Source organism: Lepidochelys kempii, chromosome 24 (assembly GCF_965140285.1).
Source record: "Lepidochelys kempii isolate rLepKem1 chromosome 24, rLepKem1.hap1, whole genome shotgun sequence".
NCBI classification, from domain to species: Eukaryota; Metazoa; Chordata; order Testudines; family Cheloniidae; genus Lepidochelys; species Lepidochelys kempii.
This window is the reverse complement of record NC_136403.1, coordinates 12,820,118-12,835,473: the sequence shown is the minus strand read 5'-3', so window position 1 is coordinate 12,835,473 and position 15,356 is coordinate 12,820,118. Positions and strand designations below refer to the sequence as shown.

Sequence of the window (15,356 nt, the reverse complement as noted above, 5' to 3'; positions counted from 1 at the left end):
AGATTGGGGCCCTGTTGTGCCAGGAGCTGCCCAGACACACAGCCAGAGACAGTCCCTGCCACAAAACGTTTGAAGTCTAAAGAGACAAAAGTAAGTTTTTTATCCTCCTTGTACAGGTGAGAAAACTGAGGCACGGAGCGGTGTGGCTTGCTCATGGTCACATGGGGCCCTGTGGCAGCATTGTGTAGCCCATAGAACTGGCTTTAGCATTTATTTTATGTGGCAGCAATGCAAGGAACCCACAGGCCTGTCTCCTGTGAGACGCTGGCATCAGCAGTTAGCATAAGGCTTGGGGCCTATGGACTCTGGCACAGAGAAATGGCCTAACGGTGACCCCTACGTTTTGGGGATGTGGGAACAGAGCGTTTAAGGGGGAGCTTTGTCCACAACGACACCAGGAACATGAGCTAACACCAGCTTGCGGATATTTTAGCATGGGCCCATTGGCAGCTGTCTCACCACCAGAGAGCCATGACCTACCTATAGGAGAAGGGCCCCCATCACTGGTAGGGGGAGGAGATACACATAAGGAAGAGGGGAGACACCCCTATGGAACAGGCATTAGGCAGGGTGGCGTCAGCGTAACATCAAGTACAAGTCGCATCCCAGCCTGCGGGCAGGAAGCGTCGTGTAGCCCTTGGGGGGTGCCAGGGTGACAGCGAGGAAGGTGATGGTGAGGAGGAAGATACTGGCTGACAGTCCGGGTTGTTCTGCATGGGACGGTTCAGAGGGACCCACTGCCATCTCTCTATCTATCTCGCTGGGCTGGAGCCTTTGTGACTTTGTTAAATGTGCTAATAATTCCTCAAGTGCGAGTGTCACAGCTGGTGCCCAAGGGGCTCCCAGCTGAACCCCAGTTTCCATAATCCTGGGCCTGACCTGGGGACACGAACCTGTCAAACCCCCGCGGGATCACTGGGAATTCTGAAGTAATCCAGAGAATGACTATGTGACTCCTATATCCGGCTCCAGCTGTGACTAGATCCGAGATCTCCTGCCTTAGCCCCAAGCTGTAGAACTGATAAATGAAATTGTTCATAAGTAAAGTTTATGAATGAAACAACATTCATTCATAAAACCAGTCACCCCAATAACTAGCTAATTGACAATTAAGATGCTTGTTAAGAGCCATAGCTGTTCAGCCATCTGCCCTTGTAAATTTCACTTTCCATCCAATTGCTGCTTAAGTCACTGAAACTTGCACTCAAATAAATTGCAAAAAGAAAAGGAGGACTTGTGGCACCTTAGAGACTAACCAATTTATTTGAGCATAAGCTTTCGTGAGCTACAGCTCACTTCATCGGATGCATACTGTGGAAAGTTTAGAAGATCTTATTATATACACACAAAGCATGAAAAAATACCTCCTCCCACCCCACTCTCCTGCTGGTAATAGCTTATCTAAAGTGATCACTCTCCTTACAATGTGTATGATAATCAAGTTGGGCCATTTCCAGCACAAATCCAGGTTTTCTCACCCCCCGCCCCCCCACCACACACAGACTCACTGCTGGTAATAGCTTATCTAAAGAGACCGGGGATGAGAAAAGTGGGGCAGGGCTATGGCAAGGCCTAGCGCACCCAGTTCCTGGGCGACCTGCAGCACAACTGCACCCTGTGCCTTGATCCGCTGGCACTCGGAGGCAGGGGCGCCTACTCCTTTGATTTCCAGACCCAGAGCCAAAGCTGGAGAAGTCCCTGAGCCCTGTGCCTCACGGTGTCAGGTAATCCCCAGCTCCTCTTCCAGAAACATTTCCCCAGCAACCCAGCCTGGCCCCATGCAGCGTTATGTGCGGCTGCTCCCCAGCTGCCCTGCCCCAGAGGTGGCTGCACCCCAACACCCATCGAACCATCCCCAAGGACGGTTGCTGTACACCGCTCTTAACATTTCACTCAAATCAAATGACCACATTCTGCAGAGCTGTGAAGAAACAGTGGAATCTCCTAAACTGGAGTCAGGACTCCTGGTTCTCTCCCAGCTCTGGGAGGGGAGTGGGATCTAGTGGTCACAGCAGGGGGCGCTGGGAGCCAGAACTCCTGGGTTCTCTCCCAGCTCTGGGAGGGGAGCGGGATCTAGTGGTCACAGCAGGGGGGGCTGGGAGCCAGAACTCCTGGGTTCTCTCCCAGCTCTGGGAGGGGAGCCTGGTACAGGTCACACCCCAACCTGCACTTGAGGAAGCTCTCAAAGAAGGGACAGTGGGTGGTGATTGGAGGTAGCTGGGCCCATGGCCGTGCCCCCAGCAGTGACTGGATCCTCCATCACCCACCCTGCACAGAACATCCCTGCAGGCTCAATTATGGCATCACCGGGACTGGGGGAACCTCTTCCAGCTTGTATTGGTACGACGGAGCCGGCGCATGGATCCTGGAGGAAACCGCACCTGGCCAACGCGAGAGCAGGTTGAGCATGCGCATCATCTGGCAGCACCAGGGGGCAGCGCTGGAGTGCCGAGTGAGGGGCTACCAGAATAGGTGCCTCCCCAAAGGGTCCCAGCCCCCAGCCACAGGTGAGTTGCATATGGGGCCTTTCTCCTCCTGGGGGTGCCCATCAGGCCCCAGGGTAGGAACTGGCTGGCTGGGGGGCAGGGAATGGGGCACGGGGCCTTTCCCCTTGTAACGATGCTACCTCTGGTGGGACACAACTGAGAGTATCAATTCAGGACAAATTACTTAGAGCAGGGCAGTTGCAGCCCAAGGCTGGGTTTCCTTCACTACTAAGGCCCACCAAACCAGCCAAACAGAGAGGACTTCAGTTTTACCCCACTGGCTAAGCAGAAATCACACAAGCAATTTCCTCAGACACTCCAGTTTCCCAGTATCACCACCAGCGCCACTCACTATGGGGATGAATGGTTATGAAAACCAATTCCCTAGTAAAAGAGAAAAGGTTCCCAAAGGACTAAACCCCAGACCCAGGTCAATATACAAGTTAGATCTTACCCACAAATCATGCTGTTGCCAATCCTGTGGAATCTAAAATCTAAAGAAAAGGAGGACTTGTGGCACCTTAGAGACTAACCAATTTATTTGAGCATGAGCTTTCGTGAGCTACAGCTCACTTCATCGGATGCATACATGAGCTGTAGCTCACGAAAGCTTATGCTCAAATAAATTGGTTAGTCTCTAAGGTGCCACAAGTCCTCCTTTTCTTTTTGCAAATACAGATTAACACGGCTGTTACTCTGAAACCTAAAATCTAAAGGTTTATTCATAAAAAGAAAGAAATATAGATGTGAGCTAAAATTGGTTAAATAGAATCAGTTACATACAGTAATGGCAAAGCTCTTAGTTTAGGCTTGTAGCAGCGATGGAATAAGCTGCAGGTTCAAATCAAGTCTCTGGAGAACATCCACAGCTGGGATGGGTCATTCAGTCCTTCGTTCAGAGCTTCAGTTTGTAGCAAAGTTCCTCCAGAAGTCCGAAGCAGGATTGAAGACAAAATGAAGCGGTTTCCAGGGCCTTTTATATTCTCTGCCATGTGGAAGGACTCCCCTTTGTTCTTACTGTGGAAAATCACAGCAGCAAGATGGAGTTTGGAGTCACACGGACAAGTCACATGTCCATCCATGACTCAGTTTGCAGGCGGCAGCCATTGCTCACATGCCACCTTGAACGTCCCAGGAAGACTCCTCAGACGTGGATTGGAGTCTCCCAAGGTCCATTGTCAGTTAAGTGTTTCTTGACTGGGCACTTAATCTGCAAATTCCTTTCTCAAAAGCTGACCAAAGGCTTGACTGATGCTTCTTAGAATCAAACACATTGAGAAACAAGTACATAAGCCAATATTCGTAATTTCAACGACCAAAATGATACACACATACAGACAGCATAACCATAACCAGCAGATCATAACCGTTTTGTAGACACCTCACTTGATCTCCTTTGTACAAGATTTGGTGCCCTATAGGACCTTGGTTGCAACAATGATCTATACGGTTACAGTTCATGTCAATAACATCACATCCCTTTAGCAGGCATGGGCTCTAATCCGATCCTAAGGCAGGAGTCTGGCTGGCACAGGGGGTGGAGAAAGGGACACAGGGCCTTTCCCCTCTAGCGGGCTCCAATTCCCATCTGGCCCCAGGGGCAGGGAATGGGGCACGGGGCCTTCCCCTCAAGGCTGCTGCTTCTGACCCATCTCCAATGGCCTTTTAAGATCCTGGTGGACGCAGATAGCCCAGACCTGATCAAGGAGGGTGACTCGTTCACGCTGAGCTGTGTGGGGGACAGCAGGTCTGGACCAGTTCTACTTCTGGGTTCACAACTATGAGGACCTGCCCAGGGGCCCCTCTCTACAGTTCGAGCAGGGGACAACCTTGTCTTACGGGGGCAATTACACCTGCACAGAGTGGGTCTCTGGCACCGGGCTCGGCTACCAGGCCATATCCCCCACCACCTATGTGGCCATCCTTGGTGAGTAGCAAGTGCCAGGGCAGGGCCACAGCTCTGGGGGTGGGGGCCAAGAAACACAGATGGGAGGGGCCCTTCTGTCACTGACATTCCAACTGGGGGCAAGGCCACAGCCCTGGGGGTGGGACCAAGGAGCACAGGTGGGAGGGGACCTTCTCTCACCTACATTCCAATTGTGGGTGGGGCCACAGCCATGGGGGCAGAGCACGAAAGCACATATTGGAGGGCCATTCCGTCACTGACATTCCAGTTGGGGGCAGTGCCATAGCCAAGGGGGTGGAACCAGGTTCACAAACGGGAGAGGGCAGGGGCCCTCCTTACATCATCACTGAATATGGGAGTGGGGCTAGAGCATTAGGGACAGAGCCATGGAGCTCCACCCCATGCCATGCTGTGCCTAAGCCTCCAGCTGCTGTTCCACGTGGGCGCCATTAGCTAATATCTGGTTCTGCTTCCTCCACAGGCCCCTCCCCCCGTGGTGCATGTGGTGGCCACCTCAGGCCCTTATCGCAGCACGGGGGAACCCCTGTCCCTGATGTGCTGGCTGGACACCAGCGCCTATGGCGGAGTGAGAGGTACAAAGATGGCAAGCAGCTGGGGTGGGCACAGCCGGAGCTGGCTTTCCTGCATGTCTAGGTGGCTGATGGGGAAGAGTACCCAGTGTGAGGTGCACAATACCCTAGGGAAATCCACCTCCCTGCCATTCATTATCACTGTTGTCTGTAAGTACTAGGTGCATTTGACTCCACATTATGCATAACATAGCCAAGGAATGGCTTAGAGCCCCCCATGCACCATGGCTGAACCCTCACCCCATGCCACCCCAGCACCATCCTTCTCCAAGGCCAACCACAATAAACAAGCTCCCAGCTCATGCTCCAGCTGGTCCACTTAGTTGACCAGGCTCCAGTATCCCTGTCCAGCACACAGAGCCATCTAGCAGCTGAATGACATTGCAAATTAGCCTGTCATCAGGCCAAAAAACACCTATTCAAATAATGTAGACTTGTTTGAAATTTAATATTTTTTAATCATCGGGAAAAAAATGTCTGGTTTGCCACCCTCAAAATTAGCTCTTCGCCAGACTTTTTATTAATTTTTTCATCCCAGCTTTTACCTACAATGTTTCTGAAGGGGCAACTCATGGGCGGCGGGTGAATAAGCCATTGGGGGAGGCTAGCCTCTTGCCCCTCCCTCTCTGAGGTCCCACCCCTCCCCTTCTGCCCCCCACCTTCTTCCACCCTTTCCTCTCAAGAGTCCAGAGCCCTGGTGTGTGTGTGTGTGTGTGTGTGTCCTCTGCCCCCTGCTGGAGGAGCTGAGCCCTGCTCTGTGTGAGAGTGTGTGTGTGTCCCTGCCTGTCCCCCCGCAGCCGCTGTCCCCCTGCCCTGAGTGCTCCCAGTCCCAGAGCACCCCCAACCCCAGCGCCAGGAGGCATGGCGTGGCCCCAGCCTCAGCACCCCCAGCCCTGGCCCTCACAAGCACCGACCCCAGCCTGCCTGCCCCAGCCTCTCAGACAGGAAAGAGTGAAGGGAACTGGGGGCGGAGCATGGGTGGGGCCACGTCTGACTGTGTGGGGAGGTACAGCCTTTCCCGTCCTTTGATACTTGTTGCCCAATGGGGAATTGTTGAAAATTATAATCAATTAAAATTAAAGTTAAATAATCTTTTAAACAGAAAATGGTGTGTGGGGGAAATGGTAAACAAAATTGTTTAGGTTTTTGGGAAACAGACAATTATGATGACTGAACAGAACCATACTTGATCAAAATGCAGATAAAACAATGGATGAAAATTTGGAGGAAATGTTTGCTCAAAGTCAGATTCAATTTTTGGCGAAAGGGTAGATTCAAAGTTTAGCAAAATTTCAAATGCCAAATTCCTAAAACTTTTTTTGGGAAAAAGGGGGAAACTTTTTTAGGGAGAAATGTGATCATTTACATTTTTCTTCCATTGGCCTGTGCAGCTGCCAGCACAAGGAGCTCTGGTCTCACTTGGGGCAGTCTGTGATCTCAGCTGGGGCAGGGCCTGTCTCTCGCTGTGTGTCTGGGCAGCGCCTGGCACAACGGGGCTCTGATCTCAGTGGAGGCTTCTAGGTGCTATTGTAATAAGAGACGAATTAGAGGATTGGGCCAAAAGAAATCTGATGAGGTTCAACAAGGACAAGTGCAGTGTCCTGCACTTAGGACGGAAGAATCCCATGCACCGCTACAGACTAGGGACCGAATGGCTCGGCAGCAGTTCTGCAGAAAAGGACCTAGGGGTGACAGTGGACGATATGAGCTGGATATGAGTCAACAGTGTGCCCTTGTTGCCAAGAAGGCTAACAGCATTTGGGGCTGTATAAGTAGGGGCATTGTCAGCATATCGAGCGACATGATCGTTCCCCTCTATTTGACATTGGTGAGGGCTCATCTGGAGTACTGTGTCCAATTTTGGGCCCTACACTACAAGAAGGATGTGGAAAAATTGGAAAGAGTCCAGCGGAGGGCAACAAAAATGATTAGGGGACTGGAACACATGACTTATGAGGAGAGGCTGAGGGAACTGGGATTGTTTAGTCTGCGGAAGAGAAGAATGAGGGGGGATTTGATAGCTGCTTTCAACTACCTGAAAGGGGGTTCCAAAGAGGATGGCTCTAGACTGTTCTCAGTGGTAGCTGATGACAGAACAAGGAGTAATGGTCTCAAGTTGCAGTGGGGGAGGTTTAGGTTGGGTATTAGGAAAAACTTTTTCACTAGGAGGGTGGTGAAGCATTAGAATGCGTTACCTAGGGAGGTGGTGGAATCTCTTTCCTTTGAGGTTTTTAAGGTCAGGCTTGACAAAGCCCTGGCTGGGATGCTTTAGTTGGGGATTGGTCCTGCTTTGATCAGGGGGTTGGACTAGATGACCTCCTGAGGTCCCTTCCAACCCTGATCTTCTATGATTCTAAGAGGAGATTGGTGGTTTTATGAACCTGGAAGAAACTCCAATATCCAATAAACACTTGGGAGGAAAATTCTTCTGGTTAAAAATCCAGCTTCCTTCCTGCCCCCTCCACTGAGACTTGCCTTCATTGTCCCCCCTAGGACTATGCTGCCCCCTCAATCAGCTCCCACCTCCCCATTTCCCCTGGCCTGCCCCACTGCACCCTGCATGACACTGGAGATAATGACCCTATTCTCCATCTCTCCCCCCCCACAGATGGCAGTGACTGGTACCAGCTGAGCCCTGGCCCCATGGCAGGCTTCGGAGCAGGGGTCCCGCTGCTCTTCCTCCTGAGCAACCTCAGGGTTTAATGTCTGGCCAGGAGAATCCACCAATGGAAAGAACCAGGGAGGAATCTGCAGGGTAAGGGATCCCCCTGGGTGGGAACTGGGGGAAGGGCAGGAAAAGGGGGGGCTCTGGCTGCATTGTGGAAAACCTGGAGTGTGGGTGTGTGAAGGAAATCAACCCACTGCTGGGTGTGTGTATGCGTGTCCCTGCCACCCCCTGCTGGAGGGGCTGGGCACTGCACTGTTTGTGTGTGGGTTGGCGGAAGCAGCCAGCTTGGAGGGGAAGGGGTTGCCAGAGGGGGAAATGATCCATTTGGGGGGAAATGTTTAAAGAAGGAAAATAAACAGTGAAAGGGGATAATTGTCTCTCCTTCCCCAGGGGGCAGCAGAGAGGACCCCAGTGCCCCATAGACAGACTCATTCTGAGGTCAGTGACGGAGGGGCCTGTTAGCCCCTGGGTCCCCACTGCCTCCACATACTGGCTGGGGTTGAGTATGCCGCTGCAGCCTGTGGTCCCCCATCACCCCTCAGGGTGAACCCCTGCCTCCAGCTGGATGGAATCAGCACTACCTGAGCATGCGCCATAGACCCTGTCCCGCTAATGGCTCAGGGGAGATTTTCCTTCACATCCGATAGCCAGGTCCTGCGCTGGCACAGGAGGCTGGGAGATCTCTGCCCAAATACAGCTGGGGATGTTCGTTGTTAGTGCACCAAGTAACTGCAGTTCACAACCCTGCAAGGAGGTAAAAGTGGGCATGGAACCCAGGAGTCTGGGCTCTCAGACCTCCCCACTGTTCTAACCACTTAGATCCATCTCCCCTCCCAAAGCTGGGGAGAGAACCCTGGAGTCCTGGATTCCCCTCCCCCTCCCCGCCCCCATTACTGCAGGTACAGGCAGACATCACACACCTGTCTCCTGCTGGGGGAGTGTCCCCTTTTTCAAACAATCTGTCTCTCTTCCTGTGTCCCCGGCAGGAAATCCCATGTGCTGGGGAGATTCCCTGCCCCTCAGATGACGCCAGAGACTATTATAACAGGCCCAAGGGCTATTGTAACTGAGCACGGCCAAGATCCTTGCCATCCGCGGTCCCCTCCACACCGCCACAACCCGGATCTCTATAAGAGTCCACCACTCACGCCCCGGGCAGCATTTACCCTCCTCCATGAGCTGGGGAAACCCACAGGAACCCAGGTGTCCTGACTCCCAGCCCTCCTCCCACCCTGCAGCAGAGCCCTGGGGCAAGGTCCCACTTGGGCCACTGGAACTAGGCATTTCTGGGGCAGTTTAATTGTAGCTCCTATTTTACAGGCTGTGTTGGCTTTCGGGAGGCAGGCTGGCCTAGCAGATCGAGAACAGAACTGGGAGGGAGGCGACCTATCTGGGCTCTGCCTGCCCATGGGCAAACCACAGCCCTGCTCTGTGCCTCAGTTTCCCCGAAATGATCCTGCCCTCCTGTGTATAGAATCCTAGAATATCAGGGTTGGCAGGGACCTCAAGAGGTCATCTAGTCCAACCCCCTGCTCAAAGCAGGACCAATCCCCAACTAAATAACTCTTGGAGATCTCTGGCCGGAAAGCACTAGACATGGACAAGGTGTCATTACCCACCAGGCTGCTGTTTCCCTCCAGGTCCAGCCCCTTTCTCAGCTTTAACACAGTTTTCGTCAGGGAGTTGCCTTTGTTTTGTTTATTGTTACTGGATAATAAAGTGGGTTTACAAACCCATCAGCTTGGGTGACTGCCGCGGGACAGGGAGGCTTTGCCGAGGGCAGGGGGCTCTGAGGCTCGAAAACGAAAGGGAAAAATGACGCAGCAAGCAGCCTTTCAAAGGTGGGTTTTTAGCAGATTGTGCAACCGGGAGCCAATCGCTCTCCAGCAGGAAATTAAAAAACAACAACAGAAAAGCAGCAGAAGTCCCTCCCCCCGACACCCGCAGAGCAGCAAGGCACTACTTAACAAAATAAATCAGCAATTACATACACCAAGAAGCCAATGTACGCTTGCTGGGGGTGGCTTCCAGCCTCCCTAGGGTGCGGAGTCTGGGGAGAGGGAGAGGAGGGGCAGGGTCACAGAGAGGGGCAAGGCCTTGTAGCGAGGGGGGGGAGCACCCCACAATTTTCTGTCTAACCCACCTTACCCACCCCCGCAGTGGGAAGAGGCGGGCGCCACCCCTGGTCTCCCCCCATCGCAGCCAATCACAGAACACAATCCCACTCATTCATGTGCCAGGCTCTAGTTTCCATCCTCCCGGCTCCTCCGTTCTTCGCAATGAGCCACGCCACGCACCCAGGGGTGCGGACCAGGGGCCAGGATCCCTCACTTTATACCTGCTGAAAGAAAAGGAGGACTTGTGGCACCTTAGAGACTAACCAATTTATTTGAGCATAAGCTTTCGTGAAGTGAGCTGTAGCTCAGGAAAGCTCATGCTCAAATAAATTGGTTAGTCTCTAAGGTGCCACACGTCCTCCTTTTCTTTTTGCGAATACAGACTAACACGGCTGCTACTCTGAAACCTGTCTTTATACCTGCTGTAAGGGGGAGCGATGGTGGGGGCAGAAAGGAGCAGGGGGGGGACGGGATCTTGGGCGAAAGAAGTGGCGCGAGGGCGGGGTCTGAGGGGAGGACGCAAGCCGGGGGTGGGGCCTGGGGAAGGGGCGGTGCAGGAGCAGGGTCTCAAGGAGAAGGGGAAGCCAATGGCAGGAACTTGGGGGAAGGGGTGGGGAAAGGGCGGAGCCTCAGGGAAAGGGGCGGGGCGGGGACTCTGGGGAATGGTCCCTGTGGGGGCGGGGTCTCGGGGAAGCAGCGACGCGGGGGCGGGGATTTGAGGGAAGGGGCGAAGCGAGGGCGGAGCCTCGGGGAAAAGGGGCCGTGGCGAGGGTGGGGGATTGGGCAAAATGGGCGGTACGGGGGAGGGGCCTTGGGGGAATGGGCGGTGCGGGGGCGGGGCCTCGAGCGATGGGGAGGGGCAAGGGTGGGGGCTCGGCGGAAGGGGAGCCGCGGGAGGGGGGTGGCCACGTTCCGGCGCTGGTGGCCCTCCCCCTTTTAGGGACCGGAAATTCCGTCGCCCCCGCGCGCCCCGCACCCCCAGAAACTCCCCTCCATGCACAGCCCGGCTCTCGCTGCCGGGCTCCCCGAGCCGAGTGCGGAAGCTGGGGGAGCTCAGGGCAGGGACGGGGCGGTGGCTGGACCCGTGGCGGCCGGAGGCGCCCGCCGGGGCCGGGGCCGAGAGGGGCAGCGGGACTGAGGCGGAGCGCGGCACCCAGCGCCTGGGGCGGGGAGACGAGGGGGCGGGGCGGGGCCCCTGTCGGGGGCGGGGTTATGCAGATCAGCCGCGTCCGGCGGCAGCCAGGGGGCCCGGCGGGATGAGCCGGAGGACGCGGGCGGAGAGAATGCTCTGTGTCTGAGCAGAAACCGGTGCGGGGAGTTCGCGCGCTGAGTGACTGCATCGGAGTCACTTCGGAGCAGTGATTGCCACTGTCTTGTTTTTGGGGTGTGGTCCATGGCTGCAAGCAGCTCCTGGTGATATAGAAAGCAGTGGAACCGAGAGGGCAGTGTGGGGTGGGGTGGTGTAAAAGTATTGCTTCTTTGCATCATATCTTAGAGCAAATATAGTCCCTTCTGGCTAAGCTCAAGTGTAAGTAGTTTCAGGAAAGTAAGTGAAATTTTTTCTGCATGGATTGCATTTTCTTAATGGAAAAATCTACCTATTTTTCAGTTACTGAGAGACAATCTTTACTTTTTGTTATATTCTATTTCCCACAACCAAATCTCTGTATGACTTTTCATGAGTGATGTACTGGAGTATTTGGGTTCTAATATCTAAAAGGTATTGTTAAATCTATTCACCTAAATTTAGGTTATTGCTGATTATGTACTCTATGTATCATATGACTTTAAAAACAAACTTTGCATTTGTGGATCATCTAAGCACTACACCCAGATGTACAGACACTCTTTTCTCAACCTATGTATTATAATTTTTTTAACATTAGCTTTAATACAATTTTTAAATTTTGCATCCCATGAAGTGAGCTGTAGCTCACGAAATCTTATACTCAAATAAATTGGTTAGTCTCTAAGGTGCCACAAGTCCTCCTTTTCTTTTTGTGAATACAGACTAACACGGCTGTTACTCTGAAACCTTTAAATCTATTGTTATCAGTTTGATATCTGATATGTTCTGTATCTGAGAACTTTATAGTAAATGGATTTTTGGAACAGGAAGATAGAATTGGAGCTTGCTCCATCCACTTCCCCAATCAACTTGGTATTGCAGTACTTCCGGGAATGGTGCACACCCCCCTCCCCCCAGGGAAAACATGGTGGTTCAAAAAAAAAAAAAGAAAGAAAGAAAGAAAGAAAAAGAAAAGAAAAAACTTGTGTTGTGTTGGGGTTTTATTTCTAACATTAATCTGTGTTTTCTGTTGGTTTGTCTGTTTTGTTTTTCTAATGTGGGTTTCTCCAGTTGGGTGACTGCTTTTCTTACTTCTACTCTAGTGTTGTTTCATAAAGCACTTAAGTGGCTGGTTCTTTATTGACAGGTTTCAGAGTAACAGCCGTGTTAGTCTGTATTCGCAAAAAAAAAAAGGAGTACTTGTGAGCTGTAGCTCACGAAAGCTCATGCTCAAATAAATTGGTTAGTCTCTAAGGTGCCACAAGTACTCCTTTTCTTTTTGGTTCTTTATTCTCTTCCAAGACGGTTCTCACACATTTTGCATTTGTCTCTCAGTTGTGTCCCCACAGGAACGAATTATTCCATTCCTCCCCCCACCCCAGCAAAGCTTCCCCCACTTGATTTCCAGAGGAAGAGGGATGGGGTGAGGCTGGGAGTCAGGACTCCTGGGTCCTATCCCCAGCTCTGGGAGGGGAGTCTAGTGGTTAGAGCAAGGGCAGGGCTAGGAACCAGGACTCCTGGGTTTGGGCTACTCACCATTCTCTGTTCCATGCCTCAGTTATCTGGAAGAGGGACAAAGTTTCATAGCCTCCCCCCCTCCCCCCCCCCGGGGCTTCAGAATTGGCTCTGCCAAGCATGGGATGGCCCCAGCCCACATGTCTCCCGCTCCCAAGGAAGGACTGGCGGGGCCTCATCATCACAGCAGCCTGCCAGGGTAGTACAGCATTGGTAGCCCCGGGAGAGCAGCGGGTACCAGAGCTGTAGCTCACGAAAGCTCATGCTCAAATAAATTGGTTAGTCTCTAAGGTGCCACAAGTACTCCTTTTCTTTTTGCGAATACAGACTAACACGGCTGTTACTCTGAAAAGTGTTCACAGAGTACAAGAGCTGGTCAAACTTTGCTTGGGGGGGCCCCAGCTAGGAAGTGGAAGGGGGGGCAGGGGCCTCTCTCAGGCTGATCCCTCTGGCTCCCTCAGCTTGGGCCGTGGGAGCGCGTCCCAAAGCCAGCCACCTCCTGCTTGCTGGATGGAAACCACTTCATGCCAGGTGGGAGGAGGGGTGCTAGAGCTCTGTGCATCCCCTGGGAGCTGACGGGGGGGGGGCCTTGAGTACCCACAGCTGATTGGGGGCTGGGAATACTCCAGAGTACCTACTGGTTGATTGGGGTCCCATGTGTCAGCTGCCCCCAAGGGCACAGTGGGGAGGCCCAGCTGGCGAAGATGTAGCTGTGGTGGTGCCTGTGGGGTAGTGGGACCATGCAGGGCCTATTCTTTGGCTGGGCCCTGCACAATTCCGCCTGCAGGGGGAGAGAAAGTGTGGGTCAGCACCAGGGGGTGTCTCTCCTCAGACTGGGGGGGTCACAGAGCGAGACATGGGGCCGGTCCTGTGGGTGAGGGGGCAGCATGCAGCTCCTGAAGCAGCTCCAGTTGGATGTGGGTTGCGGCTGTGAATGATGGGGTGGGAACCTTGGGACGGAGCTGGAACCCCCCCCGCCGCCCACTGCTGGGGGCCATGACCCCCTTCCCCAAATCCCCCTGCTGCCGCCCCTCTCCCCATTCCCCCTCCCACAGTTAGTGGTGTGGACCTCTCCTCTCCTGATACCACAGGACGCTGCCAGATGCCCGGGTCCCTTCCAGGCTCTGCCTCGCCCCCTGTTTGGCATTGGGAGCAGTGCTCCAGTGTGTGGGACTGGGCAGGAGGCACGGGAGAGGGGGGCTGTGGCTCTAGTCCCAAGATGCCAGGGTTCCCAGCACAGCTTGGGCTGCGTGAAGGGAGATCCCTTAGAGTCAGCCACAATACACCCCACCTCCCCTTCCTTGACCCACTGTGCTTCCCTCAGCAGTTACCTCCGCCCATCTCCCCTCGGCCTTCCACCCCCTTCTCCACCCGGCTTCCCACCTCCCCAGGCCACCCGGGGCGCCCTCCTCTTCCTCCAAGGCGGACGCGGAGGCTTCGGTGCTTCCCCAGCGCCGAGCCAGCGGGGGGTGTTCGACGTCCCGCCCTAATTCCTGGCACTAGGACGCGCCCAGGGCCGGCTCCAGTGTTTTTGCCGCCCCAAGCGGCAAACACAACAACACAACACAACAACACCTCGCCGCCAAACACAGAGGCGGGGTGATGGGGCGGCCGCCGAAGAGCGAAGGGGAGTCGCGTCCCCGCTGGGACAACGTGTGTGTGTGGGGGGGCTGAGAGCCACTGAACCAACCTGCAATCCCTGTCAAGGGGAGCAGCCCCTGCGCAGAAAGCAGCCGTCGGGAAAGCCCAGCCTAGACTGGCGCCCGCCCCCGCTCTCCGTCAGCTCTGGGGCTCCTCCGCCTTTGGCCAGAGGCTTTCTGGGCTGCAACAGCGCCACCGGGTGTCGGTTCGGGGGCCACCACTAGGGCGGGACAAAGCCGGAAGGCCAGGCTGAGGGTTCGGCTCCCTCTAAACCGCGACGGCTGCGCCGCTGGGGCGCTCCAGTCTAGGGGAGAACGGAGGCGCTGAGGGAGAGGGAAGGAGCCTGGGAGTGAAGCTGGAGCGTTGTTGGGTGTGGGTGGGAGAGTACGGAACAGTTTCTTTTTTTGCGGGGGGGCTGTTAGGGAGTCGGGTCCCCTCCTCCCATTCAGCCTCTGGGTCTACCAATCTGACTCAAACCGTCCTCCTCTTCTGATCCTATAAACTATCCCTAGTCCCTGGGGAAACCAGTCACAGAGACTGCTCGCTCCGTGACAACAGGGACATTTTCACAAGGGGAAAGGAAGGGAACAATTCTCTCCTGTGGGGACCCTCAAACCGCATCTTCCAGGACCCCTAGACTGTTCAAGCACCTCTTCCGTACTGTCACACCCACCAGCGCCCCGGGCTCACTCCTGGGCTCCTTCCTTCTCCCTCAGCTCCACCTCTTGGTAGCGTCTGCTCCATATCGATGTCCCAGGACTTGATCTTAACCACAAAGAGAGAAGCGATACTTACGCCCCACAACACCACGCTACCCCCTTGCTCCCATTGCTTTATATGTCACCAGGAGCTGCTCGCAGCCATGCACCACACCCCATTAACAAGACTGATAACTTCCTGGCTAAGTGGCAATCACTGCCTCAAAGTGACTCACTGAAAGCACGAACTGCCCACACCGTAGCCCCGCTGCCCCTCTCTGCCCCGGCCCGCTCTCGGACCCATCCCCTGGGGGCGCCTCCGGCCGCCACTGATCCAGCCACCGCCCAGTCCCTGCCCTGAGCTCCCCCAGCTTCTGCACTCTGCTCAGGGAACCCGGCAGCGAGAGCCGGGCTGTGTATTGAGGGGAGTTTTCTGGGGGTGGGGGA

The 15,356-nt window shown here is 54.4% G+C and overlaps 1 long non-coding RNA gene and 1 pseudogene across 1 annotated transcript; one reads left to right on the top strand and one right to left on the bottom strand.

The window, feature by feature from the left end:
- Positions 1-3,243: 3,243 nt before the first annotated feature.
- LOC144929872 (uncharacterized) lies at positions 3,244-9,486 on the bottom strand. The gene is made up of 3 exons (XR_013634989.1): positions 9,270-9,486; positions 8,232-8,394; positions 3,244-3,743 (listed from the first exon to the last, which is right to left on the bottom strand). It is a non-coding gene; the product is annotated as an uncharacterized LOC144929872 (long non-coding RNA).
- Positions 9,487-11,798: 2,312 nt separating this feature from the next.
- Positions 11,799-11,962, top strand: LOC144929889 (U2 spliceosomal RNA; annotated as a pseudogene).
- Positions 11,963-15,356: the final 3,394 nt, after the last annotated feature.